Below are 27,821 nucleotides of genomic sequence, written 5' to 3' on the forward strand. Positions count from 1 at the left end.
GGAACTGGGATGTACTGGGAGGGATCTGGGATGTACTGGGCTGCACTGGTAGGGAACTGGGATGTACTGGGAGGAAACTGGAATGTCCCAGTTGACACCCACTTCCCTCCCAGTGCCTCCCAGTATATCCCAGTTTCCTCCCAGTACATCCCAGTAAATCCCAGTTTGCTCCCAGTACATCCCAGTACATCGCAGTACATTCCAGTTCCGTTCCTGTACATCCCAATACATCCCCGTTCCATGCCAGTACATCCCAGTTCCCTACCAGTTCATCCCCGTACATCCCAATTCCCTCCCGGTTCACTACCACTTCTTTCCCAGTTCCGTCCCATTACATCCCAGTTCCGTCCCATTACATCCCAGTACGTCCCAGTTCCCTCCCAGTACATCCCAGGTCCCTCCCAGTACATCCCAGGTCCCTCCCAGTACTGGGAGGGAACTGGGATGTACTGGGAGGCACTACAATGTGCGGGGATGCCCTGGGATGTACTGTGGAGGAACTAGGATGTACAGGCTTGTACTGGGTTGTACCGGGTGGAACTGGCAGGGATTTGGGATGTACCAGGATCTACTGGGATGTACTGGGATGTACTGGGAGGTAACTGTTATGTACTGGGAAGGAACTGGTAGGGAACTGGGATGTACTGGTAGGGAACTGGGATGTACTGTGAGGGAACTGGGACGTAGTGTGAGGACACTGGGATGTACTGTTATGTACGGGGAGGGAAGTGTTATGTACTGAGGGGAACTGGGACGTACTGGGATGTGCTGGGAGGGAACGTGAAGTACTGGGATGTACTTAGAGGGAACTGGGATGTACTGGGATGGAACTGTGAAGTACTGGGATGTACTGGGATGGAAGTGGGATGGAACTGGGATGGAACTGGGAGGGAACTGGTATGTAGTAGGATGTACTGGGTGGGAACTGGGATGTACCAGGATGTACTATGATGTACTGGGAGGGAACTGGTATGTACTGGGAGGGAACTGGGATGTAGTGGGATGTACTGGGAGGGAACTGGGATGTACTGGGACATACTGGGAGGGAACTGGGATGTACTGGGAGGGAATCGGGATGTAATGGGAGGGAACTGGGATGTATTGGGAGGGAAGTGTTATGTACCAAGGGGGAACTGGGACGTACTGGGATGTAGTGGGAGTGAACTGTGAAGTACTGGGATGTACTGTGAGGGAACTGGGATGTACTGGGAGGGAACTTTGAAGTACTGGGATGTACTTAGAGGAAACTGGGAGGCAACTGGCATGTACTGGGATGTACTGGAATGGAACTGGGAGTGAACTGTGTGTGAACTGGGAGGGAACTGGGATGTACTGTGAGGGAACTGGGATGTACTGGGACGGACTGGAAAGGAACTGGGACGGACTGGGAGGGATCTGGGATGTACTGGGCTGCACTGGTAGGGAACTGGGATGTACTGGGAGGGAACTGGGATGTACTGGGCGTCGCTGGGAGGGAGCTGGGATGTACTGGGATCCATACTGTGTGGCATGTTGGTCATTACTGGGACGCACTGGTCTATACGCGCGGGCTGATGTCTGACCCCTCTGGCCCCACCCACCTTTGCGACAGGCCCCGCCCCCTGGCGAGGGCCTGGTGGGGTGGGGCCGTGCTCGTGTGCTCCCCAGCATCCCCAGTTAGCAACAGGTCCCACCCCCTGGTGACAGCCTGGGGGTGTTGCTGGTGCTGCCTGGCCCCACCCTCCATAGCAACAGGCCCTGCCCTTGGTGATGGCTCCAGGGGCATTGCCAGCGTCCCTTTGGACACACCCCCTTATTGACAGGCCCCACCCCCCGGCAACGGCCCGGGGGGCGGTGCCGGCTCTCTCCCGTTAGCGACAGGCCCCACCCCCCGGCAACAGCCCGAGCCTGTGTTTGCTCCGCTCGGGGGGCTCGGTTTGGGTGTTTTCTCTCCCCCCTCCCTCCCGTGCCGGGAACTCCAGGCGGCTCTCGTACGGCTCCCGGGGCCTTCACCCCCCGGGGGGCTCGGCCCGCCCCTTTCGCGGGGCGCTGTGGGAAGGGCGGGGGCGGGGCCCGGGGGTCGAAGAGCCCCGGCTCTGGCCCTGGGCTTCTCTGGCGTCGGTGCTCCCGTGTTCCCTCGGGCGGTCGCAGCTTTGGGGCTGTCTCAGCCCCCCGGGCAGGCGTGCTCTGGCGTTTAGAGAAGCGGAGGCGTTGCCTGAGGTAAGGATTCCAGAGCTTGGCACTCTTTGGCGGCATCTGTACTAGAAAGGTCCCTTGTGGCCTGCTTTGCTTTTTTTCTCCCAGGATGCTGTTTTGGGCGCTGAGGGGGCGGTGAGACGGGTTAGTGGTATGGTGTTCTGTTTGGGGTTTGGTTTTTGCTTTGCTGTTTTTTTTCCCCTCGTGAGATCATTTTATTGTGCTGCTGCAATTCCTGTCTTTACTGAACCCGGAACCTTGGGGGTTTTCACTAGTTGTGCCGTTCACTGTTTCAGGTGTTGCCTTGGCCTCTCAACAGCCGTGGCGCAACCTGCAGCGATGCTGCCTCTCCAGGCCCCCGCAGGCCCCGCTTTCTTGTCCAGCCAGGCGGGAAAGCGTGGTTGTTGCAGAAACAGCTACGCCCTGCGACTCCTCCTCAGGTTGTTGGCTCGGCCCCAACAGCGTACAGGCTGCTGAGGTCACCGCCTCCGCGCGGGACGCAGGCGGCCCGGAGAGCTTTACCCCGCGCCATTTCCGTCCCCTCTGGGCAGCAGCGGAGCTGCCGCCGCTTCAGGCGGCCGCTTTCTCGAGGGCGAGGAGCTGGGATGACAACGGGCCGCTGCAGACTCTGGTCAGGGTAAGAGGCTGTTCCCTGGGGAGCCGGCGCAGGGGGAGCGGAGGTACGCACGGGCACTTGTCGGTGCCCCTGGCCGGTAAAGGGAAGGTTAAATTGTTAGAGTGCAAATAAATACATATTATTTAGGGAGGAGTCGTGACTAAATTTAATCACACCTATTACTGAACAAACCAGGCAGTCATTATTCCTAATCTGTAGTTAAAAAAAATAAAGGCAGTCCTTTTTTATGCCATAAATAGAGTTGCGAGTCATTAATAGCTCAATCTAAATACAGCCGTTACTAAATCAACTGCAGGCATTAATGACTCCTGATCAGAAACAAAATAAGGAAATTTTCGAATCTAGAATGAAAATCGACCCGGAAAGCTAAATTGGGAGCGGGTAGTACTGAAATTGTAACAGGGCTGTTAGAAAGTTCAGAGGCAGCGACAGCTCCTGCTTCCAACCCAAGCAGTAAACGAAGCTTTAGGTTCTTAAATGAAGAGAAATAAAGGTGAGCTGTTAAACAGTGGCTGGGGTCAAGCGTAGCTATTAAGAAAATTTGCAGGTACGGGTGATTCCTGAGCAGAACTAACAATTCCAGAAGATTTAGATTTAAAAACTACAGAGCTAATGGAGTGCCACAACCGCCCGGATGTAACTGCAGCCGCTTTGGGGGAATGCCCCAGCCCCCCCAGCCACCGCTATTAATTACTGCCAAGGAGAGCGAAAGTGAAAGTAGAAGCAGTGCAGGTGAAGTGTGAGCAGTACGCTTTTTCCTAAGTCATCTCTTCGTGTCAGGAGAGGAAAGAAAATGGAAAGAAGATGTTTGCAGGGGGTCTGTGCTGGGTTACCTGCGCGTCTCTTCCGTGCGTCCTTGAGGAGACATTTAGCTCCTGTTGGGCGCTCGCAGGTGGAGACAGGGCGAGCTGGAGGCAGGATCGGTGCCGGCACTGATAAAGGGATGGGCAACGAGCGGAGAGAAGAGGGGGCAAGGGCTGAAAAAGGGTCACCGGTTCTGCAGGGAAGGCAGCGGGATGTGACTCGGCAACCGCTCTGACGAGCGCAGGGTCATTCGCTGCGATGAAGTCAGGGTCTGCGGCTGGCCCGGAGAGGCAGCAGAAATCCCAAACTCTTTGCAGGGGTACCGGCCAGATTAGGGCAACACCTGAACAGTAAAACCATTTAGGGGAAGCAGAGCTGGGCTGCACCGCGTGGCCAACCTCCCTCTTCTCCGTGAGTCCCAAAGGGGCAGCTCCAAGAATGTGCTGAGAATTCATCCCTTGCGCTAAAAATGAGACGCAAGTAGCACCCACCCGTGAATTTTATTTTCTCTCTCGCTCTGCGGCTCCTGCCTGCTTGTCTCTCCTCAGTGCTCACCTGCACCTGTGCTCGGATGGGGCAGCTGAGGGAAGGTGCTGCCATCTCCCCAGCCCCGGCGGACCGCCCCTCAGCTGTGTCCTCTGTCAGGGAGCGTCGTCATCTCTCCTGCCTCCCAGAGCGTGTCCTGTAGTGGCAGACGCGCGGGCTTTTCCCTGCACGCGCATACAGGAAGGGAAGGGAAGGGAAGGGAAGCACAGTGAGAGCTGGGCTTGTCAAAGAGTAATGGGGGTGGTGGGAAGCGTAGCTAGAACCGGAGAGCTACAGCGCAAAAGCGAAGCGGACGGGACACAAAAGTAAAATGGTGCACAGGAATGCTGAGGAGAGAACTCCCGCAGCACACAGGAAATCAGTGTCAGAATCTATTGTCTTCTGACTGCCAAATTAAAAATAATGGCACGCTTTGCAACGCTAAGCTCGCTCTAATCGTCTGAACTGTTTCTTTCCAACCCCCACCGCCCCCAGCACACCGCTCAGCCTCCTCAGCCTGAAATGCCTTGTTTTCCTTCTTTTTTTTTTTTTTTATGACAGGGCAACTTCTGTTCCCGAGGTGGTGCCTACGGTACAGCTATCTCTTCGAAGACAGTTTGGTTTAGGTCAGAGAATGTTGAGCCTGGACTGAATCAGCCTCTGTTTCTATTTCTGGAAATCGTCGGTCCTGTGCATCAAGCCCGGAAAAAAGGAAATATGAACCAAAGGACGTGGGGCCTGCAGGGCTAGGAAATTATTTGAGAAGAGGTTCAGTGGGGAAATGACTCTTTGTCTGTGGGGCGTCCAGGCAAGCAACCCAGCTGCTAGAAAGCGGCGCTGTCCCCAGGATGGCCTCGGCGGTCCCGTTGGAGTCGGGGCAACAAGGACAAGGCAGGGTGAAGCATCTGGCCTGCCGCGTGGAACGTGTACAAAGCACGTGTGATGCACTGCAAGTTTACTTGTTTAAACTGTGAGTTAAAGAAGGTGTGCGGTTGCTTTGTAAACAGCCGACGCTCTAAAGCTACACCCATCTAATTGCTAGCTGTATTAAATCTATCGTATTGCTGTTTCTGCATTAAAAAATAAAAAAGAAAAAAACCAACACACCTATGTAAGCACTTCTAAGTACAATGGAAAACCACTGTTTAACGCGTGGCATGTGTGGGTTGTTTTTTTGGGGTGGGAGGGTGGGGTGTATGACAAAAACCTGCGAGAGACACACGCACATACGCACATGTCATGTTTAGCGCTCACCTAAACCCAAAAAAGAAAATCCACTCTTTATTTTGCAGCATTAGCATTAGCTTCCAGCGCACAGCCTGAGCGCACACCTCTGCTCTCACCGTCTGCTCCCTCTTCAACCGTGTGTGGCTGTCATCAGCTTGCACAGGCTTTGCTCGTGCAAGTTTCTGCGACAGCTTACGAGAAGGCAGGGAAACCAACCCAGCAAGACGCGTAGTGCCTTCCTCTATGGGCTCCGTCCAGCCTTTGTTAAAATGAGCAGAAAAGAAATCTGCTGCTGCCTTTACCCTGACTGACTCTTACAGAGAGCATCTGACTTGACCCGCAGCAAAGCGATGCCCCAGGCAGCAGCACGTATTGGCGCGGACCGCGGTTTCACCCACCTGTTTTACTGCGCCGGTCCTTTCCCACGGCCGATGCCGCAGATGTGGCGCGCCCCACCCCCAAACCTCTTTACGAGGGTTCCCTGGGCTCTGCAAGTCGCCTGCTGGACCTGTTGCTGATTCAGGCACGGGCAAAGTCAGCTTCTTCGCTGGCCTCGGGCCAGGGCAGCCACGTACTCGAGGGAAACTCAGAATATCTCCAGCGAGATCTCACTGGGAGGCTGGGACCTCGTCAGTAGGGGAGAAAGCCAAGCGACTGACACTGAAAGGGAGCTCTTTGCTAGGCTGTAGATCGTAAAGTTAACAAAGAAAACAAACCTGCCTTTTTAAAAATGCCCTCTTTTGAGTCTGCCACATTTGATACGGATTTTTTAAATTGCAGGGTATATCTCCTACAGGCCTCATGCAAAGGGAAGTGAGTACCTCTGGCTCTCAGGACAAGGGGGTCCCTCAGGAGCCCAGGTGCTCACGCCAGCCGGCATCTGGCACAGCACAGGGCAGGAGCTTTGGCAGTAGTACGTGAGCTGAGAATGAGAGTTAGGCAGCACTGCGCGCTTCTCCTGTGAGCCGCCGAGGCTCGCGCGCTGTACCTTCCACAAATAAAAGGCCAGAAGAGTCAGCATTTCTGCTAGTTCCAGCCTCATCCGTACCCTCGTCGGTGTAGCTGTAAGCAAGCGTCCCGTAGCGACTGGGAGCGTGGCAGCTGGGCTTCCTGCGCTGCCTTAGGTTGTGCCCTTGGAGAGACCCTTCTCCGAGCCCCGTGAGCCCCGGGGTGGGTGGGCTGCGGTGCCGTTCAACGCTGAATAGGCACGAAGGCCTGTAAACAAAATGTATTTATATCGCACCCATACCCGGCAGCCAACCGCCGCTTTATTTACGTATTCTGCACCTCCTGCCGACGCTTTTAAACTTAGCCGATATTGCCGCAGTTTTCACTGACGGGGCAGGGGGCTGCCACGCTGCAGGGGGAGTGTCTGGGTGTCTCCCACGGACACAGACGTCCTCAGCTGGGTAGGGACAGGGTGAGAGCTGGAACAACTCTGCTGACATGTAAGGGCCGTCCCAGGGCAAGGCTCCTCGGTCTGGGGGCTGAAAGGCGAGCCACGCTGGGTGGTTGGTGTGGGAGTTGTGGAGCAAGTAGGGGGAAAAAAAACCAACAAGAAAAAACCATCCAAATGTTTCACAGCAGGTAGAAAGCTAGGCAGAAAGCAAACTGAATGCTGTAAAGACAAAAGCCGAAAGCCGGCTATGGACTGTACGAAAAGAGTCAGTGCCACGGAAGGAGGTTATTTCTTCAACTGACCATAGGAGGCTTTTTGTGAGAAAACACAACACCTTTCTGCTACGGCGCGGTACCGCAGCAGTAATGGGCCAGAGCGTGCGAGCGCCTTTGGCAGGATCGGTAACGGCCGGGGCACGGCCGAACGGCCAGCCCACCTTCCGCACAAGGAAAACACCATTCCCCTGGAACACCACGCAGACCCAGGACAGGTAAGGCGGAGGCCGAGCCCAGGCGCCCCCATTGCCAAGGACCACCTTGGCCTTGCAGCGTCTCACGCTTCGGGGTGTTTTGCAGGCCGTGGCTAAGCTCAGGCCCCCTGCTCGTGGCGGCCCCCGGTCCCCCGGCGCCGGTCGGGCCCCAGCCCCCAGCGCGGTGCGGCGCAGGGCAGTGACCCAGCAGGGCGGCCCCCCGGGCCCCAGCCCCCCCCCCCCGCCTGGGGCCAGGCCCCGCGGCCGCCGGCCCCTTCCTCCTCTGCCCGCTCCCGTCGCAGACGGCTCGGTATGTGTCACGAGCGGCAGCCCCGTTCAGCAGCTCTCGGAGGGCGCGCGGCTGTGCCCGGCCGTGACCGGGGCCCGCAGGGGTTTCCCGCTCGCCCCGAGAAGGCGCTGGCCCCGAGCCGGGGCGTCCCGCCCCGCCCCGCCCCGCCCGGCCCTCGGCGCCCTCGCGAGCTGAGCGCGGCCCGGCCAGCAGGGGGCGCTGGCGCTCACCGGCTGGGCGCGGGGGCGGTCCGGCGCGGGGGCGGGGCCGGTGGGGGCCGCTCCTTCCGGCCGCCCTTTAAGGGCCGCCCCGCGGGGCTCGGGCTTCCGGTGGCGCGTGCGCGTCGGAGCGGGGGCGGGAGCGGTGCGTGTGGAGGCCGAAGGGCCGGTGCGTGTGGCGGCCGGGTCGCGAGGCGTCCCTGTGCGGTGCCGGGGCCCCTCTGCGGCCCGGCGTGGGAAGCCCGCGGCCGGCGGAGCCTGCTCGGAGCTGGGCGGGGAGCGCCGCGGCGGTCCGGCCGCCGGCAGCCATCCCCTGCGGTGGCCGGCAGCCCCTCGGGACGCCTGGAGGCCTGGCGGTGCCCGAGCCTCGCCTGCGGCAGCCGCCTGAGAGAGCAGCGCGGCCGTGTCCGGGGGCCGGAGAGCGCTGGTGGGTGAGTTCGGGCAGCGGGGGGCGGGTGTGTGTCTCCGGGCGGGGCCGGGGGGCTCCGTGCCCCGCAGAGGAGCCCCGGTCGGGCATCGTTCGCTTCCGAACAATGCAGGTCTGTCCCTGGTTATTTTCTGTGTACAGTGTTTCGGGCCACCTGAAAGCCTTTGGCCGGGTAGGTTTGGTGCGGGGCGATGGCAGGTGTGGACCCTGAAAGATCTCGGGTGGGGGGCGTGGGAGGTATTTCTTGCCTTAAAACTCTGAGCCCACCTCGTGTGTCATGTCGTGTTATCATGTCGTGAGTCTCGTGACTGTGGCAAATGGCTGAGTCGGGCGTTTTCTGATAACTAACTTCTGAACGTGTGCGTGTGTAGGCACGGGGAGATTTGTGCAGGGTGACGGAGCCCCTTGTGCTTCTGTGCTAATGTCTACCTGTTCTAGACCTCCAGTGTTGGAAAGCCTTTGTTTAGTGCCTAGTTGTGGCTGCGTAACTGCTGTTGCGCCTGCAGCTGTGCTCGCAGGGATGCTGGGTGGCTCCGCATCAAACCGGCCGCCGGGCGGCCGGGTTGTGCCGCAGAGCATGCCGGGAGCTGTAGTCCTTGCGGCTGCCGGGCGGCCGGGTTGTGCCGCAGAGCGTGCCGGGAGCTGTATTCCTGGCGCAGTGGCTGCCGGCCCTGTCACGTGGTTCGCCGGGCGTGGCGGGAGGCGCGGTCTTCCGGCGCTCGGGTGCCGGGCGGCCGTGGCGCGTACGGTACGCGAGGTGTATTTTTGGGGTTGGATTCGTGTTGATTACTGGGGGCTTGCGGGTGCGGCCGCTTCCCGAGAAGCGGTGAGTTCCCCGGGAGCTGACAGAAGGGAAGAGGGAAAGGAGGAGGACGATGACCTTTTCCCCGTGCCCAGGGCGCAGATGATGGCCGCGTCCCCGGCCCACCGGAGGTCCCGCTCAGCCTCCCCTGGCCCCCCTTGCCCCGTGCGCCTGCCCCCAGCTCCGGCACCTCCCCATAAGCGTGCTGCATAGCCTTAGGCCGCCCCCAGGCCCTGTCGTGAAGGCAGCAAGCCGTCCCTCAAGCGCACTGGATTCCCCCTTGGCGCAGGGGCCCTTAGCAGTAGCGTGGGGAGGGAGCGGTGTGTCCAGAAGCCCCTGCGGAAGGAGAGGCTTTGGCCAGGGTCGATCGACGGTAATGACGGTCGCTGTTTCTTCTTTCCCTCTCCCAGAGACCGTGCTGAGGACGTGGTTGTCTGTCCTTCCCCCGGGGATGCCGTTGCCTGCGGCCGTCTCAGGCTCGCGTGGCTTCTCTCTGCCCGTCCTCGCCGTCCTCGCAGCGCAGGGCCGAAAAGGGATAGACAAAGCCCTTCCCGGCTGCGGACAGGAGCTGCCTCGGCTGAAGCTGGAGACGCCAACGAAAGGTAAAGAAGAAGAAACTGAAGGTGCTCTGGCTGCCAGCTGCCTTCCTGCCGCAGGCAAGAGAGAGCCTGTCCATGCAGGTGGGGGAGGAAGGATCCCCCTTCATAGCCCGCAGCGGGCCAGGCCACCAACGTGCACCGTAGGGTCTGTACGCGTAACCCGGAGTTGGGTACGGGCGTGTAGTGCACGAGCGAGCTAGGCTACGTGCCTAGGAAGCCTCATCTGGTAAGAGCTGTAAGACACCCACGTATTCTCTTCAGGTGGAGGACGGCCTAGAGTCTGGAGCTGCAGAAGAGGCAGGGAGGAGAGGAGGGGAAAGAAGCATCTGAACGGCTAAATTGTGCCAGCAGCGCTGAGAGCGAGAGTCGCGGTGAGTCCTGGGCCACTGGGGCCCCGTTGCCTCTCTTGTGCGTCCTGGGCCCTCCCTGTCTCTCCCCCGGCCCCCTCTCTTTCCTTACCTGCTGCAAAATTTACTTTTTTTTTTGCGCCCTCCCCCCCCCGCACCTTCTTTCTCCATCTCGCTCTGAGTGTCTCCCTGCCTCCCCGTCTTTTCAGTCCTCCCTCTCTCTGTCCTGTAGCCTGTGGCTCCTTTTTCTTTCTCCGCCTCTCTCTGCCTGGCTCTGGCTCCGTTTTTTTTTTTTTATTCCTCCTGCTCTGTCCTGTAGCCTGTCGGTGTTTTGTTGTTCTCTGGCTCTCTTGATCTGACTCCCTGTGTTACCGAAAAACGCGTTAAAATCGGAAACGACTCCTCAACACCAATTTAGTATTAAAGAGCAGGCATTCTTTATTCGCGGCGCCGGATGCACGGGGGATCGCTCCTCCTGGCGTGCGTACCTCACGCACCTTTCCCGTACAATTTGTAGATCAATGTTTTACGTATTCATACATAGTCATTATTGTCCTGTCTGCTGATTGGTACAAACTTGCTCGTTCCGTATGTAAATCGCTGCGCAGGCTCGGTTGTCCTCTTCCGTTGTTCTCTTCTGTTACTTGGGTCGGTGGTGGTCTGTGAGTCGGTGGTCGCGATCTCCCCCTGCTGGAATTACCTTTTAGCTTCTCGGCTCTTACTCTTGGCAGTCTTGGCTAGTTTTCTCAGTCCGCTAAGCGAAACAGCGTTTTGTCATCCTTTTCTGACAGAAGCACGTTGTCTGTTGTTCTGTTCGCATTAATGATCGCCTACGGACTAAAATGCAGATCGACAGATACGCTGATTGGTACGCTCCATGTTCCCGTAATGGAACACCGTCTCTGGTTGATTTCATCACTTTGGTTACATTTCCCCTGTTTGGAAGTTCTGAAATAATAATTTTCTCAATACTTCCATCCTAGATCAATAATATTCCACTATGTCAGTTTAGTGTTTGCTTCATGTTCTGAAATTTTTCACTTGATTGTGGTCTCCAGGGTGTATGCAGGTCCCATTTTCTACCCAAAATTTTATTAATTTGTTGAAGTACCTCTGCAAAAAAATGTGGTGCTCTATCAGAGGACATTCCCGTTGGCACTCTAAATCTTGGTATTATTTCCTTCAGCAACGTCTTAACTACTACTCTAGCTTTGTCGGTGCAGCACGAGAAAGCTGCTGGCCATCTAGAAAATTTGTCAATCAGCACTGACAAATACTGCTCTATCTATTTTGTCTGGGTAACTCAGAGAACTTAATTTGCTAATAATTTCCGGGAGAATTTTTTGTTTTGTTACTCCTAAAGGTTGTTTCCTTTGGTTCAGGGGATTATTTCTAGGACAGATTGGACACTTAGCTACTATGGGTTTAACTATTCTTGTCGTGCCTACACACGCTACAGATGTTTTTAAACTCAAAACCGTAGCGCCTACAGCCTAATGTGTTTGCTCATGGTTTTCTTTTGCAAGTTCTGTCATAACTTGTGGGGTGGTTGTTGTTATTACTTGTTTTTCTGGTGTTACCTACCATCTCTCTGTGTTTTGTGATGCTTCCAATTGTTCTGCTAATTGCTCATCCAATTTATTATATCTCGGTTTCAACTTTGGAATTCTGATCTGTTTTACTGGTACTAGTGCAAGGATACCTTGCTCTGCAGTCCTCTTTGCAGCTTTATCGGTCAGTCGTTTGCTTATGTTTACAGCCGTCTGGCCAAATTGATGAGCTTTGCAACGCTTTACCGCCACTTCTTTTGGTTTCTGCACGTCTTCCGGAAGTTGGAGAATTTCTTCTTTATGCTGTATTGATGATTCTTGGGCTGATGGCAGTCCTTTCTCCTTCCCAATAGCTCCATGATCGTGGATCACACCAAATGCACGTTTGGAATCAGTCTAGATATTTATCCTTTGTCCTTCTGCCATTCGCAGAGCTCGCTTCAATGCTACCAATACTGCTTTCTGTGCTGAGGTGTTTGCAGGCAGCACCCCTGACTCCATTCCCTCGGCGGCGATAACGACAGCATATCCGGCCATTCGCTTCTCTTCTCGCCCAGAGCTTCTTCCATCTGTAAACAACTCCAGATCAGGATTTTCCCAGAGGTTTGTGTCTCAGGTCTGGTCTGCTGGAATAGACTTGTTCAATAGTTAGCAAGCGATCGTGTTCTAAATTGTCCGTAAGGTTTTCTGTTGTTAAAAACATAGCAGGATTCAGTATAGCAGTAGTCTTCGATTCCACATCGTCTTGTTCTAACAGAACAACTTGATATTTCAACATTCTGCTAAGGGATAGCCAACGACCCCCCTTTTGTTCTAAAACAGTCACCGCTATGTGCGGGACATATACTGTCATCTTCTGTCCCATTGTTAACTTTGGGGCTTCCCGGATCGGCAGCGCTGTTGTTGCTACTGCCCGTAAACACCTAGGCCATCTTTTACTCGCGTGGTCAGGTTGTTTGGAGAAGTAGCCCACAGGTCTCTTCCAGGTTCCCAGTCGCTGTGTCAGCACTCCAAGGGCTAAATGTTGTCTTTCGTGGACAAACAACTCAAAAGGTTTAGCGAAATCAGGTAGGCCTAATGCAGGGGCCATCATCGAGGCTCTTTTCAGTTCTTTGAATGCCGTTTGGCATCCGGGCGTCCAGGTTAAATATTTATCCTTTTGAGTCTTTCAATGCCTCAAATAATGGTTTTACATACAGTCTATAGTTCAGAATCCAGAGCTGATGCTATTTCATTGTTTTCAGAAAAGCTCTCAGTTCCTTCGGGCTGCTAGGTTCGGGAATTTGACAAATAGTTTCTTTCTTTTCACTTTCTAATTGTCTTTGTCTTTGAGATATTTCAAATCCTAAATAAATGGCTGCTTCTTTTCCTATTTGGGTTTTGTTTCTGGAAACTCCGCATCTTCCTTGGCCCAGAAAATTTAAAAATTTCAAAACATTTTTCTTTACTTTGTGCCGCTATCAGAATGTCATCCGCATTCTGTAACAAGATGCCTCTCCCTGGGTTCTGTTTTTTCTATATCTCTAATTTTTTTTTGCCAGCTGAGTCTCAAGTATCGTAGGACTATTTTTAAATCCTTGTGGAAGTACGGTCCATGGTAGCTGTGTCTTTCATTCTGTGGTGGGGCTTTCCCATTCCAAAGCAAATAGGCTTTGACTTTTTATGCCTGGAGGTATGCAAAAGAAGGCGTCCTTCAAATCTAGTACAGTAAACCATTTATGCTCCTCCTTTAAAAGAGGTCAGTAAAGTGTATGGATTAGCTACTACCGGATGTATATCTTGGACCACCTGATTTATAGCCCTTAAATCGTGAACTAGCTAATACTCTTTGCCTCTAGATTTCTTTACTGGCGACACAGGAGTACTATATTCTGATTCACATTCCACTAAAAGCTCATATTCTGAAAAATTTTATAATTAACTTCTGTAATCCTTTTCGAGCCTCTCGCTTAATAGGGTATTGTTTTTGTCTTACGGGCTTGGCTCCAGGCTTTAAGGTTACTTTTACCGGCTCTGCCCACTTAGATCGCTCCGGAGCTCCGCTCGCTCAAACCAAAGGAATTACTACGTTTTCCACTTCCTCGGGAACCCGTTCCTCCCTGGAGGAATCCTGTAACATAAACGCTCTCGCCTCTGTGGCTTTTGATTCTGGTATTAGTGATTTAATCTCTCCATCTTTAAAAGTTACTTGAGCATCTAATTGACCTAATAGATCTCGTCATAACAGAGGCAGTGGACATTCAGGCATATGCAGAAACTGGTGAGTTGCCCATTGCTTCTCCAATTTAAACTTTAATGGCTCTGAGAGGGGCTAATTTTTCTTTGCCCTGTTGCGCTAGCAACATCTACTGATTTATGATCAAATTTCTCTTCACGTGTATTCAATACCAAATAAGTGGCTCCCGTATCTACCAAAAATTCTATTTCTTCATTCCGTAGCTTCAGTGTAACCAGGTGTTCAGCTAGGGTTGATTCCCCTGGTCTCCTTCATGCCAAGCTACTTCAAGCATTTAACCCAGATCTCTGGATTCAGGTTGTTCTAGTTTCTGAAGGTTGTTTTCTCTCCCCCCGCCCCCATTTGGGGCTGATTGTCTTATGAATATAGAGACCAGCTGAATTGCTTTTTCTGGTTTTTCTGGGTTCAAATGAGTATATTTTCTGGTGGTCACCTTCAGTCTTTCCATAAAGGCTGAAGGGGACTCACTTAATTCTTGTCTCACTTCATAAATTTTGACCAATTTATTGCTTTTGGCATTGCTTGTCTTACTCCAAATAAAATCTCTCTCTGACATCTAGTCAACATTCCCCTGGGTCCTGGCTGATTAGGGTCCCACTCGGGATTTGTAGATGGAAAATTCTTATTCATTGTTCTCTGTAAATTCCTGTTAGCATGTGCTCCCTGCACCTGCCTTCTGGCTGTATTCCATACTATTTTCTTGTCAGTTTCATCAAGCGAAGTATCCAGTATCACAAGTAGAGCAACACTCTTTCAAGTTCTCACCACGTTTTCCTCTTTTCAGAAACATTGCCGTAGAATCTTGTGGACATACCTCACGCTGTTTCTGCTGCTCGGGATGATTCCACGGTGTAAAGAACAAATCAACATATGCCACTTCTTCCCATTTGCCTTCCCTTTTTACAAAACAACATTAATTGCAAGATGGTACGATATTGCAATGTCTCGTGTTCTGGCCATTTGTGCCCACCTTCCAATTGATACGTTGGCCACCAATGATTGCAATATTCAATTAATGGTTTCCGAGTTAGTGGGTCACCGCCCCCGACGTCTTTCCAGTGCTTCAAAATACATCGCAAAGGTGTTCTCTGTGGGATAGGTTTCCTACTCAGTAATGCTCCCGTCTCCCAGTCGACTAGTAGTTGTGATAGTGCACTATCACAAATACTAGTCAGAGGGACTCCAACCCCCGTTAGAGGTCTCACTGGAAATCTGCCACTGGGATCTGTAGCCCCCTGCTAGATATCCCTGGAGACTTCAACCCCCTGTTGAAGACTCCCCTACCCTCGGGTCCCGCTCCACAGGCTTTCGCCTAGCAGAGACTTACCAACCGAGGCACCTCTTGGCCCCGACCCTGCGTGGCTTTCGCCGCGCCTTACGGGCAGGCCTGTGGGACTCAAACCCGCTATCCTATCCTATGTGGGAACCTAACCCCACGTATTATTCTACCTAAGTTTCTTCTTCAAAGAATGCCTTGTTTACCTCAATCCAGGGGATCTTGCTCAGAATTCTCTGGCCCGGGGATCGGAAGCTCTCCCGGAGAATTCCTCGGGGCCGGCTGCAGGTCCCACGATCCCACGGATCCGTCGAGATTCAAAAGCAGGTTCCCACCTGGGGTGCGAAAACTGTTACCGAAAAACGCGTTAAAATCGGAAACGACTCCTCAACACCAATTTAGTATTAAAGAGCAGGCATTCTATATTCACGGCGCCGGATGCACGGGGGATCGCTCCTCCTGGCGTGCGTACCTCACGCACCTTTCCTGTACAATTTGTAGATGAAAATTTTACATACTCATACATAGTCATTATTGTCTTGTCTAGCGATGGGTACAAACTTGCTCGTTCCGTATGTCAATCACTGCGCAGGCTCGGTTGTCCTCTTCCGTTGTTCTCTTCTGAGTAGGTGTTGTTACTTGGGTCGGTGGTGGTCTGTGAGTCGGTGGTCGCGATCTCCCCCTGCCGGAATTACCTTTTAGCTTCTCGGCTCTTACTCTTGGCAGTCTTGGCTAGTTTTCTCAGTCCGCTAAGCGAAACCGCGTTTTGTCATCCTTTTCTGACAGAAGCATGTTGTCTGTTGTTCTGCTGACATTAACGATCGCCTAGGCACTAAAATGCAGATCGACAGGTGCGCTGATTGGTACGCTCCATGTTCCCGTAATGGAACACCGTCTCTGGTTGGTTGATTTCATCGCTTTGGTTACACCTGTTCCTGTTGTTCAGTTTCTTCTTTTTTGGCTTTGTGTGATTCTGTTTTTCTCTGCCTCGCTTTTCCCAGTGTGCTGGTTTTGGCTGAGAAGGGGTTAATTCTCCTCACTGTGGGGGTCAGCTACCTTTCCAGCTTCCCGCGCTCTGCCGCGTGGTGTGGCAGGGGGGGCTGGGAGGGGCAGGGCCATGGTGGGGGCGGCTGACCCCGACTGGCCAATGGCAGGTTCATTCCATACCATGTGACACCATGACCAGTATATTGAGGGGGGGCAGTGGCAGCGCGCGGGCGGCGCGGTGTCGGGTCGGCGGGTCGGCGAGTGGCTGCGGCGCGGGCGGTTTGTTCCGGCGGTTCGTTCCCCCTCTCCCCTCCCTTCCTTTCCCCCTCCCCCGGGGCTTTGCGCCTCTCGTTGTTCTCCTTTACATTGCATTTCTACTGTTGTTTCTTTTAATTTTCATTATTAAACTGTTCTTATCCCAACCCACGAGCGTTACCCTTCTGATTCTCTCCCCCATCTACCGGTGGGGGAGTGAGCGAGCGACTGTGTGGGGCTGAGCTGCCGCTAAACCACGACAGTCTTTTTGGCGCCCAACGTGGGGCACGAGGGTTGGAGATAACAACAGCTGCTGGTCCCAGCACCATGTTGTCCTTTTTGCAGTTGGTGTTAAAAATCGGTGTTGGTTGTTTGAGTCTGCTGTGTTCTGCTGTGATTAGTAATGTTTTGCCTACGAGATTTGTTATACAAACACTCGTTTTCAGCTTTATCTGGTATTTGGGGTTTTTGCTGAAACCGTTACTGTACTTCGGATACCACCTTGTTGAGGCAATTAGCAATTATACCTCCTCCTCTGAGAGATTTTATATGGAGGAAATACAGAATAATACCTTTGCAACTTTGTTCTATGATGTCTGTGCCTTTGTTACAACAACGTTTTTGTATCTTGAACATCCTTGGGTGGTTAAGGTGCAGTCATTGTTAGTTTTTGGGCATGTTGTTTTGGTTTTGACTAAGCAACTTAAGAATATCACCCAGAAATCTGCCCCGAGGCTTGATAGTTACGAGTGGCAGGGCATGTGGGATAGCATGGGCAAATACCTAGGGCAGTGGGCACCCCCAGTGTTTTGGAGTTTCACCCCCGAGCAAGTGCAGAATCCTAAAAAACTAGTAGAATATTTGGAGAAAGTATGTTGTTACGCTGGGAACTCCAGAGAGACACAGATAACTGCAACGTGCTGGGGTCTGGCCCATGCATACCGAGCCCTGCTCACCAGTATTCAGTGCCCCCAGGGGGAAGAGAATGTCTCTGGATTGAAATGCAAAGTGACTGGCACTGTAGACAATCCAGCCCTGACAACAGGCACTGCAGCCACTCAAACCCCCACAACAAGTACCGGAGCTAGCTCAGAAAATAAACCCGTACCAGTATCAGTTGCCCCCATACATAAGACGAAATATTGGAAGCGGACATCAACTCGTTTAGAACGGGATGATGAAGAACCAGGGCCATCGCGGGGAGAGGAGGGAGAAGTAATAAATGAAATAGAGACCACCCGATCCCTGTCCTTAAGCGAGTTGCGAGATATGCGAAAAGATTATAGCCGTCGTTCAGGTGAGCACATTGCCACCTGGCTGCTCCGATGCTGGGATAATGGGGCCAGTAGCCTGGAACTAGAGGGAAAAGAAGCCAAACAATTGGGATCCCTTTCTGGGGAAGGGGGCGTTGACAAAGCAATTGGAAAAAAACCACAAGCCCTCAGCCTCTGGAGGCGACTCCTGTCTGGAGTGAAGGAAAGGTATCCCTTTAAAGAAGATGTTACATATCGCCCAGGAAAATGGACAACTATGGAGAAAGGCATCCAGTATCTCAGGGAATTAGCTGTGTTTGAGGTGATTTATGGTGACCTGGATGATCAACGGTCATCCAAAGATCCAGATGAAGCCGAGTGCACACGACCCATGTGGCGGAAGTTTGTACGGAGCGCACCATCTTCGCATGCAAACTCATTGGCAGTGATGTCCTGGAAAGATGACGAGACACCAACGGTGGCAGAGGTGATAGATAGACTCCGGGATTATGACACAAATATCTCTTCCTCGCTTGTCTCTGCTGTGGAGAAACTATCCCAAGAGGTCCAGCAACTCAAAGAAGATCTGTCCTACTCCCCACCTCGACAGAGCAGTGTCTCAGCTGTTAGGAATAAGCGTCCTTTGGCTCAAAGAAGGGGATACACACCACGGGCCACCCTATGGTTCTACCTGCGTGACCACGGAGAGGACATGATGAGGTGGGATGGCAAGCCTACTTCGACCCTACAGGCACGAGTACATGAACTGCAAGGGAGAACAGTCACTCAGGGAGGCTCTTCCAGGAAAGCTGCTGCTCCAGTTTCCAGCGAGCAAGTCCCCAGACAGAGGAGTAGAAGCGCAGATTTTATTTCTAAGTGTAATAGAGGGACTCCTGATTCACATTTACAGGAAGTGAGTTGTGACTGCCATGATCAGGACTAGAGGGGCCCTGCCTCCAGCCGGGTGGAGGAAAGGGATAACCGGGCTTACTGGACTGTGTGGATCCGATGGCCTGGCACGTCCGACCCACAGGAGTATAAAGCTTTAGTGGACACCGGCGCACAGTGCACCTTAATGCCATCAAACTATATAGGGGCAGAACCCATCAGCATTGCTGGAGTGACAGGGGGATCTCAAGAGCTAACTGTATTGGAGGCCGAAGTGAGCCTAACTGGCAATGAGTGGCAGAAGCACCCCATTGTGACTGGCCCAGAGGCTCCGTGCATCCTTGGTATAGACTACCTCAGGAGAGGGTATTTCAAGGACCCAAAAGGTTACAAGTGGGCTTTTGGTGTAGCTGCCTTGGAGACGGAGGAAACTGAACAGCTGTCTACCTTGCCCGGTCTCTCAAAGGACCCTTCTGTGGTGGGGTTGCTGAAGGTCAAAGAACAACAGGTGCCAATCGCCACCACAACAGTGCACCGGCGGCAATATCGCACCAACAGAGACTCTCTGATCCCCATCCATAAACTCATTCACCAACTGAGGAGCCAAGGAGTCATCAGTAAGACCCACTCACCCTTTAACAGTCCCATATGGCCAGTCCGGAAGTCTAATGGAGAGTAGAGACTAACAGTAGACTATCGTGGCCTGAATGAAGTCACTCCACCGTTGAGTGCTGCTGTGCCAGACATGCTAGAACTTCAATACGAACTGGAGTCAAAGGCGGCCAAGTGGTATGCCACAATTGATATTGCTAATGCATTCTTCTCAATCCCTCTGGCAGCAGAGTGCAGGCCACAGTTTGCTTTCACATGGAGGGGCGTCCAGTACACCTGGAATCGACTGCCCCAGGGGTGGAAACACAGTCCTACCATTTGCCATGGACTGATTCAGACTGTACTGGAACAGGGAGAAGCTCCAGAACACCTTCAATACATTGATGACATCATTGTGTGGGGCAGCACAGCAGAAGAAGTTTTTGAGAAAGGTGAGAAAATAGTCCAAATCCTTCTGAAAGCTGGTTTTGCCATAAAACAAAGTAAGGTGAAGGGACCTGCACGAGAAATCCAGTTCTTAGGAATTAAATGGCAAGACGGTCGTCGTCAGATTCCAATGGATGTGATCAACAAAATAGCAGCCATGTCTCCACCAACTAGCAAAAAGGAAACACAAGCTTTCTTGGGCGTTGTGGGTTTTTGGAGAATGCATATTCCAAATTACAGTCTGATCGTGAGCCCTCTCTATCAAGTGACCCGGAAAAAGAATGATTTCAAATGGGGCCCTGAGCAACGACAAGCCTTTGAACAGATTAAACGAGAAATAGTCCATGCAGTAGCTCTTGGGCCAGTCCGGGCAGGACAAGATGTAAAAAATGTGCTCTACACTGCAGCCGGGGAGAATGGCCCTACCTGGAGTCTCTGGCAGAAAGCACCTGGGGAGACCCGGGGTCGACCCCTAGGGTTTTGGAGTCGGGGATACAGAGGGTCTGAAGCCCGCTATACTCCAACTGAAAAAGAGATATTGGCAGCATATGAAGGGGTTCGAGCTGCTTCAGAAGTGGTTGGTACTGAAGCACAGTTGCTCCTGGCACCCCGACTGCCAGTGCTGGGCTGGATGTTCAAAGGAAACATCCCCTCTACACACCATGCAACTGATGCTACGTGGAGTAAATGGGTTGCACTGATCACCCAGCGGGCTCGAGTAGGAAACCCCAGTCGCCCAGGAATCTTGGAAGTGATTATGGACTGGCCAGAAGGCAAAGATTTTGGATTATCACCAGAGGAGGAGGTGACACGTGCTGAAGAAGCCCCACTGTATAACAAACTGCCAGAAGATGAGAAGCAATATGCCCTGTTCACTGATGGGTCCTGTCGCCTTGTGGGAAAGCACCGGAGATGGAAGGCTGCTGTATGGAGTCCTACACGACAAGTAGCAGAAACTGCTGAAGGAGAAGGTGAATCGAGCCAGTTTGCAGAGGTAAAGGCCATCCAGCTGGCCTTAGACATCGCTGAACGGGAAAAGTGGCCAGTGCTCTATCTCTATACTGACTCCTGGATGGTGGCAAATGCCTTGTGGGGCTGGCTGCAGCAATGGAAGCAAAGCAACTGGCAGCGCAGAGGCAAACCCATCTGGGCTGCCACATTGTGGCAAGATATTGCTGCCCGGGTAGAGAAACTGGTTGTAAAGGTACGGCATGTGGATGCTCACGTCCCCAAGAGTCGGGCCACTGAAGAACATCGAAACAACCAGCAGGTAGATCGGGCTGCCAAGATTGAAGTGGCTGAGGTGGATCTGGACTGGCAGCATAAGGGTGAACTATTTCTAGCTCGGTGGGCCCATGACACCTCAGGCCATCAAGGGAGAGATGCAACATACAGGTGGGCTCGTGATCGAGGGGTGGACTTGACCATGGATATTATTGCACAGGTTATCCACGAATGTGACACATGCGCTGCAATCAAGCAAGCGAAGCGGGTAAAGCCTCTGTGGTATGGGGGACGATGGCTGAAATATAAATATGGGGAGGCCTGGCAAATTGACTATATCACACTCCCACAGACCCGCCAAGGCAAGCGCCATGTGCTTACAATGGTAGAAACAACGACTGGCTGGCTGGAAACATATCCTGTCCCCCACGCCACTGCCCGGAACACTATCCTGGGTCTTGAGAAACAAGTCCTGTGGCGACATGGCACCCCAGAGAGGATTGAGTCAGACAATGGGACTCATTTCCGAAATAGCCTCATAGACACCTGGGCCAAAGAGCACGGCATTGAGTGGGTGTATCACATCCCCTATCACGCACCAGCCTCTGGGAAAATTGAAAGGTACAATGGACTGTTAAAAACCACACTGAGAGCAATGGGGGGTGGGACATTCAAGCACTGGGATACACATTTAGCAAAAGCCACGTGGTTAGTCAACACGAGGGGATCTGCCAACCGAGCTGGCCCTGCCCAGTCAGAAATCCTACATACTGTGGAAGGGGATAGAGTCCCTGTAGTGCACACAAAAAGTATGCTGGGCAAAACAGTCTGGGTTCTTCCTGCCTCTGGCAAAGGCAAACCCATTCGTGGGATTGTTTTTGCTCGAGGACCTGGGTGCACTTGGTGGGTGATGCGGGAGGATGGAGAAATCCGATGTGTGCCTCAAGGGGATTTGATTTTGGGTGAAAACAGTCAATGAACTGAATGGCACAATGTGAACTGCTATATAATATTGTGTGTCACCTCTGTGTTGTATCAATGATATCAGAGTACGAGCCTCCCAACCCATGGAAGATCAACTATGAAACAAGCCGTGCAGCAGTGATGGAACGATGACTGACTCGGTATGCAGCAACCCAACGCCACACACCATCTCTCCCACCCGGAAAGACTGATACAACAGATGGAGCCCAGAGTCATGGACTGCGTGAACTCAATGGACATTTTAATGGACATTTTACAGGGAAGATCCATGAACTAAGGGAATGATGTCTGTGTATTATGTTAAAGGATGGGAAGGGGAGGGGTGGTGGTTGGTACGGTTGTATTGCATCATATGGGACCTGGGCATGGTGTAAGTGGTATGGAATAAGGGGTGGAGAATGTGCTGGTTTTGGCTGAGAAGGGGTTAATTCTCCTCACTGTGGGGGTCAGCTACCTTTCCAGCTTCCCGCGCTCTGCCGCGTGGCGTGGCAGGGGGGGCTGGGAGGGGCAGGGCCATGGTGGGGGCGGCTGACCCCGACTGGCCAATGGCAGGTTCATTCCATACCATGTGACACCATGACCAGTATATTGAGGGGGGGCAGTGGCAGCGCGCGGGCGGCGCGGCGTCGGGTCGGCGGGTCGGCGAGTGGCTGCGGCGCGGGCGGTTTGTTCCGGCGGTTCGTTCCCCCTCTCCCCTCCCTTCCTTTCCCCCTCCCCCGGGGCTTTGCGCCTCTCGTTGTTCTCCTTTACATTGCATTTCTACTGTTGTTTCTTTTAATTTTCATTATTAAACTGTTCTTATCCCAACCCACGAGCGTTACCCTTCTGATTCTCTCCCCCATCTACCGGTGGGGGAGTGAGCGAGCGACTGTGTGGGGCTGAGCTGCCGCTAAACCACGACACCCAGCTCCCCGTCCCTCACTTTTAATGCCCGTTATCCTTCACCAGCACACTCTCCCTTGGTTCCCATCCTCGTTTCTGAATTCCTCCTGCTTTGCCACGTAGCCCGTGACTTTTTTCTTAATCTCTCTCTGTCTGCCTCAACGCTCCCCCCGTGCTTTTTAATTTGTCTTCTCTGCTCTGTACCCTGCTACTGTTCTTGCCTTTCTGAGTTCTTCTCTGTCCAGCTCCCTTTCCCTATTCATGAATTCCTGTTCTTCCTGCAGCCACCGCTGTTCCCTGTGACCTCCATCTCTCTCTGTCCAGCTCCCTGTCCCTAGGTTTTAATTCCTGCCTCTGCCCGCTGTAGCCTGTCTAGATGTTTCTCTCGGCCTCTCTCTCTGTCCGGCTCCCTCTCTCTGTGTTCTAATTCCACGTTCTCTGTCACGTGGACCCGTGCTATTTGTTTGTCCTCATCTCTCGCTGTCCAGCTCCTTGCTGCGACGTTTTATTTCCTCATTTCCTCCCTCTCTGTCTTTGTAGCCCATTGCTGTTGGTTTGTTTTTTTCTTTTTTTTCACTTGTTTCTTCATGTGTCTCTGTCTGCCTCCCAGTCCCTGATCTTTAATTCCTCCTTCCCTGTAGGCCGCTGTTCCTTTTTTCCATTCTACATTGTGTTCTCTTTGGTCTCGTGTTCTTATTCATTGATTCCCTCCTCGCTGCCCTGTGGCTTGTCCCCATTTTATTGTTGCTTCTCTCTCCCTCTCTCTGGCTTCTTGCCCCTGTTTTTAAAATTCCTCCCTCTCTTCTCTCTTCCCTGTAGGCCGTGTGATCTTTAGCCTTTCTCCATGTCTTTCTGCCCATCTCTCTGTGTCTATTCATTAATTCTTCCCTCTCTGCCCTGTAGCCTGTAGCTTCTGTCCTTTCTCCATCTTGCTGTCCCTGGCTCCCCCGTGACCCTATGCTAGAATTGTTTCTCTCTTCTCTCCGTACGCATTGCGATTCCTTTTGCTCTCTGTCTCCCTTTGGTTTTTTTCTTTTTTTTTTTTCTGGCTCCCTGTCCCTAATTCTTAATTCTCTGCCTTCTCGTGCCCCATGGTTTGTTCTGTGGGGTTCTCTCGCGGTTCCCTCGCAGTTCCCTCCAGTCCATACTGGGCTATATTGGTCTAGTCCATACTGGGCTATATTGGTCTGTCCCGGCTTCCTCCCACTTCTTTCCCAGTGCCTCACAGTAGGTCCCGGTTCCGTCCATGGGATGAACTGTGAGGGAACTGTGAGGGAACTGTGAGGGAACTGTGAGGGAACTGTGAGGGAACTGTGAGGGAACTGTGAGGGAACTGTGAGGGAACTGTGAGGGAACTGTGAGGGAACTGTGAGGGAACTGTGAGGGAACTGTGAGGGAACTGTGAGGGAACTGTGAGGGAACTGTGAGGGAACTGTGAGGGAACTGTGAGGGAACTGTGAGGGAACTGTGAGGGAACTGTGAGGGAACTGTGAGGGAACTGTGAGGGAACTGTGAGGGAACTGTGAGGGAACTGTGAGGGAACTGTGAGGGAACTGTGAGGGAACTGTGAGGGAACTGTGAGGGAACTGTGAGGGAACTGTGAGGGAACTGTGAGGGAACTGTGAGGGAACTGTGAGGGAACTGTGAGGGAACTGTGAGGGAACTGTGAGGGAACTGTGAGGGAACTGTGAGGGAACTGTGAGGGAACTGTGAGGGAACTGTGAGGGAACTGTGAGGGAACTGTGAGGGAACTGTGAGGGAACTGTGAGGGAACTGTGAGGGAACTGTGAGGGAACTGTGAGGGAACTGTGAGGGAACTGTGAGGGAACTGTGAGGGAACTGTGAGGGAACTGTGAGGGAACTGTGAGGGAACTGTGAGGGAACTGTGAGGGAACTGTGAGGGAACTGTGAGGGAACTGTGAGGGAACTGTGAGGGAACTGTGAGGGAACTGTGAGGGAACTGTGAGGGAACTGTGAGGGAACTGTGAGGGAACTGTGAGGGAACTGTGAGGGAACTGTGAGGGAACTGTGAGGGAACTGTGAGGGAACTGTGAGGGAACTGTGAGGGAACTGTGAGGGAACTGTGAGGGAACTGTGAGGGAACTGTGAGGGAACTGTGAGGGAACTGTGAGGGAACTGTGAGGGAACTGTGAGGGAACTGTGAGGAGGGGGGCGGCCCCCCGGGCCCCAGCCCCCCCCCCCCGCCTGGGGCCAGGGCGCCGCGGCCGCCGGCCCCTTCCTCCTCTGCCCGCTCCCGTCGCAGACGGCTCGGTATGTGTCACGAGCGGCAGCCGCGTTCAGCAGCTCTCGGAGGGCGCGCGGCTCTGCCCGGCCGTGACCGGGGCCCGCAGGGGTTTCCCGCTCGCCCCGAGAAGGCGCTGGCCCCGAGCCGGGGCGTCCCGCCCCGCCCCGCCCGGCCCTCGGCGCCCTCGCGAGCTGAGCGCGGCCCGGCCAGCAGGGGGCGCTGGCGCTCACCGGCTGGGCGCGGTGGCGGGGCCGGTGGGGGCCGTTCCTTCCGGCCGCCCTTTAAGGGCCGCCCCGCGGGGCTCGGGCTTCCGGTGGCGCGTGCGCGTCGGAGCGGGGGCGGGAGCGGTGCGTGTGGAGGCCGAAGGGCCGGTGCGTGTGGCGGCCGGGTCGCGAGGCGTCCCTGTGCGGTGCCGGGGCCCCTCTGCGGCCCGGCGTGGGAAGCCCGCGGCCGGCGGAGCCTGCTCGGAGCTGGGCGGGGAGCGCCGCGGCGGTCCGGCCGCCGGCAGCCATCCCCTGCGGTGGCCGGCAGCCCCTCGGGACGCCTGGAGGCCTGGCGGTGCCCGAGCCTCGCCTGCGGCAGCCGCCTGAGAGAGCAGCGCGGCCGTGTCCGGGGGCCGGAGAGCGCTGGTGGGTGAGTTTGGGCAGCGGGGGGCGGGTGTGTGTCTCCGGGCGGGGCCGGGGGGCTCCGTGCCCCGCAGAGGAGCCCCGGTCGGGCATCGTTCGCTTCCGAACAATGCAGGTCTGTCCCTGGTTATTTTCTGTGTACAGTGTTTCGGGCCACCTGAAAGCCTTTGGCCGGGTAGGTTTGGTGCGGGGCGATGGCAGGTGTGGACCCTGAAAGATCTCGGGTGGGGGGCGTGGGAGGTATTTCTTGCCTTAAAACTCTGAGCCCACCTCGCGTGTCATGTCGTGTTATCATGTCGTGAGTCTCGTGACTGTGGCAAATGGCTGAGTCGGGCGTTTTCTGATAACTAACTTCTGAACGTGTGCGTGTGTAGGCACGGGGAGATTTGTGCAGGGTGACGGAGCCCCTTGTGCTTCTGTGCTAATGTCTACCTGTTCTAGACCTCCAGTGTTGGAAAGCCTTTGTTTAGTGCCTAGTTGTGGCTGCGTAACTGCTGTTGCGCCTGCAGCTGTGCTCGCAGGGATGCTGGGTGGCTCCGCATCAAACCGGCCGCCGGGCGGCCGGGTTGTGCCGCAGAGCATGCCGGGAGCTGTATTCCTGGCGCAGTGGCTGCCGGCCCTGTCACGTGGTTCGCCGGGCATGGCGGGAGGCGCGGTCTTCCGGTGCTCGGGTGCCGGGCGGCCGTGGCGCGTACGGTACGCGAGGTGTATTTTTGGGGTTGGATTCGTGTTGATTACTGGGGGCTTGCGGGTGCGGCCGCTTCCCGAGAAGCGGTGAGTTCCCCGGGAGCTGACAGAAGGGAAGAGGGAAAGGAGGAGGACGATGACCTTTTCCCCGTGCCCAGGGCGCAGATGATGGCCGCGTCCCCGGCCCACCGGAGGTCCCGCTCAGCCTCCCCTGGCCCCCCTTGCCCCGTGCGCCTGCCCCCAGCTCCGGCACCTCCCCATAAGCGTGCTGCATAGCCTTAGGCCGCCCCCAGGCCCTGTCGTGAAGGCAGCAAGCCGTCCCTCAAGCGCACTGGATTCCCCCTTGGTGCAGGGGCCCTTAGCAGTAGCGTGGGGAGGGAGCGGTGTGTCCAGAAGCCCCTGCGGAAGGAGAGGCTTTGGCCAGGGTCGATCGACGGTAATGACGGTCACTGTTTCTTCTTTCCCTCTCCCAGAGACCGTGCTGAGGACGTGGTTGTCTGTCCTTCCCCCGGGGATGCCGTTGCCTGCGGCCGTCTCAGGCTCGCGTGGCTTCTCTCTGCCCGTCCTCGCCGTCCTCGCAGCGCAGGGCCGAAAAGGGATAGACAAAGCCCTTCCCGGCTGCGGACAGGAGCTGCCTCGGCTGAAGCTGGAGACGCCAACAAAAGGTAAAGAAGAAGAAACTGAAGGTGCTCTGGCTGCCAGCTGCCTTCCTGCCGCAGGCAAGAGAGAGCCTGTCCATGCAGGTGGGGGAGGAAGGATCCCCCTTCATAGCCCGCAGCGGGCCAGGCCACCAACGTGCACCGTAGGGTCTGTACGCGTAACCCGGAGTTGGGTACGGGCGTGTAGTGCACGAGCAAGCTAGGCTACGTGCCTAGGAAGCCTCATCTGGTAAGAGCTGTAAGACACCCACGTATTCTCTTCAGGTGGAGGACGGCCTAGAGTCTGGAGCTGCAGAAGAGGCAGGGAGGAGAGGAGGGGAAAGAAGCATCTGAACGGCTAAATTGTGCCAGCAGCGCTGAGAGCGAGAGTCGCGGTGAGTCCTGGGCCACTGGGGCCCCGTTGCCTCTCTTGTACGTCCTGGGCCCTCCCTGTCTCTCCCCCGGCCCCCTCTCTTTCCTTACCTGCTGCAAAATTATTTTTTTTTGCGCCCCCCCCCCCCCCCCCGCACCTTCTTTCTCCGTCTCGCTCTGAGTGTCTCCCTGCCTCCCCGTCTTTTCAGTCCTCCCTCTCTCTGTCCTGTAGCCTGTGGCTCCTTTTTCTTTCTCTGCCTGGCTCTGGCTCCGTTTTTTTTTTTTTTTATTCCTCCTGCTCTGTCCTGTAGCCTGTCGGTGTTTTGTTGTTCTCTGGCTCTCTTGATCTGACTCCCTGTGTTACCGAAAAACGCGTTAAAATCGGAAACGACTCCTCAACACCAATTTAGTATTAAAGAGCAGGCATTCTATATTCACGGCGCCGGATGCACGGGGGATCGCTCCTCCTGGCGTGCGTACCTCACGCACCTTTCCCGTACAATTTATAGATGAAAATTTCACATACTCATACATAGTCATTATTGTCTTGTCTAGTGATGGGTACAAACTTGCTCGTTCCCTATGTCAGTCACTGCGCAGGCTCGGTTGTCCTCCCAGTACAGTGCGGGGAACGGGGACGTACAGTGCGGGGAACGGGGACGTACAGTGCGGGGAACGGGGACGTACCAGGATCTACTGGGTTGTACTGGGAGGGAACTGGGACGTACTGGGAGGCTCTACAATGTCCTGGGATGTCCTGGG

At 54.4% G+C, this 27,821-nt stretch overlaps 1 long non-coding RNA gene across 1 annotated transcript; it reads left to right on the forward strand.

Annotated features, from left to right (window-relative positions):
* The first annotated feature begins 1,901 nt into the window (after positions 1-1,901).
* On the forward strand, positions 1,902-5,294 carry LOC142050953 (uncharacterized). Its single transcript, XR_012658227.1, has 3 exons — positions 1,902-2,199; positions 2,472-2,812; positions 4,703-5,294. It is a non-coding gene; the product is annotated as an uncharacterized LOC142050953 (long non-coding RNA).
* The last annotated feature ends 22,527 nt before the right edge of the window (positions 5,295-27,821 follow it).

This window comes from Phalacrocorax aristotelis, unplaced genomic scaffold (genome assembly GCF_949628215.1).
Source record: "Phalacrocorax aristotelis unplaced genomic scaffold, bGulAri2.1 scaffold_50, whole genome shotgun sequence".
Classification (NCBI taxonomy): Eukaryota; Metazoa; Chordata; class Aves; order Suliformes; family Phalacrocoracidae; genus Phalacrocorax; species Phalacrocorax aristotelis.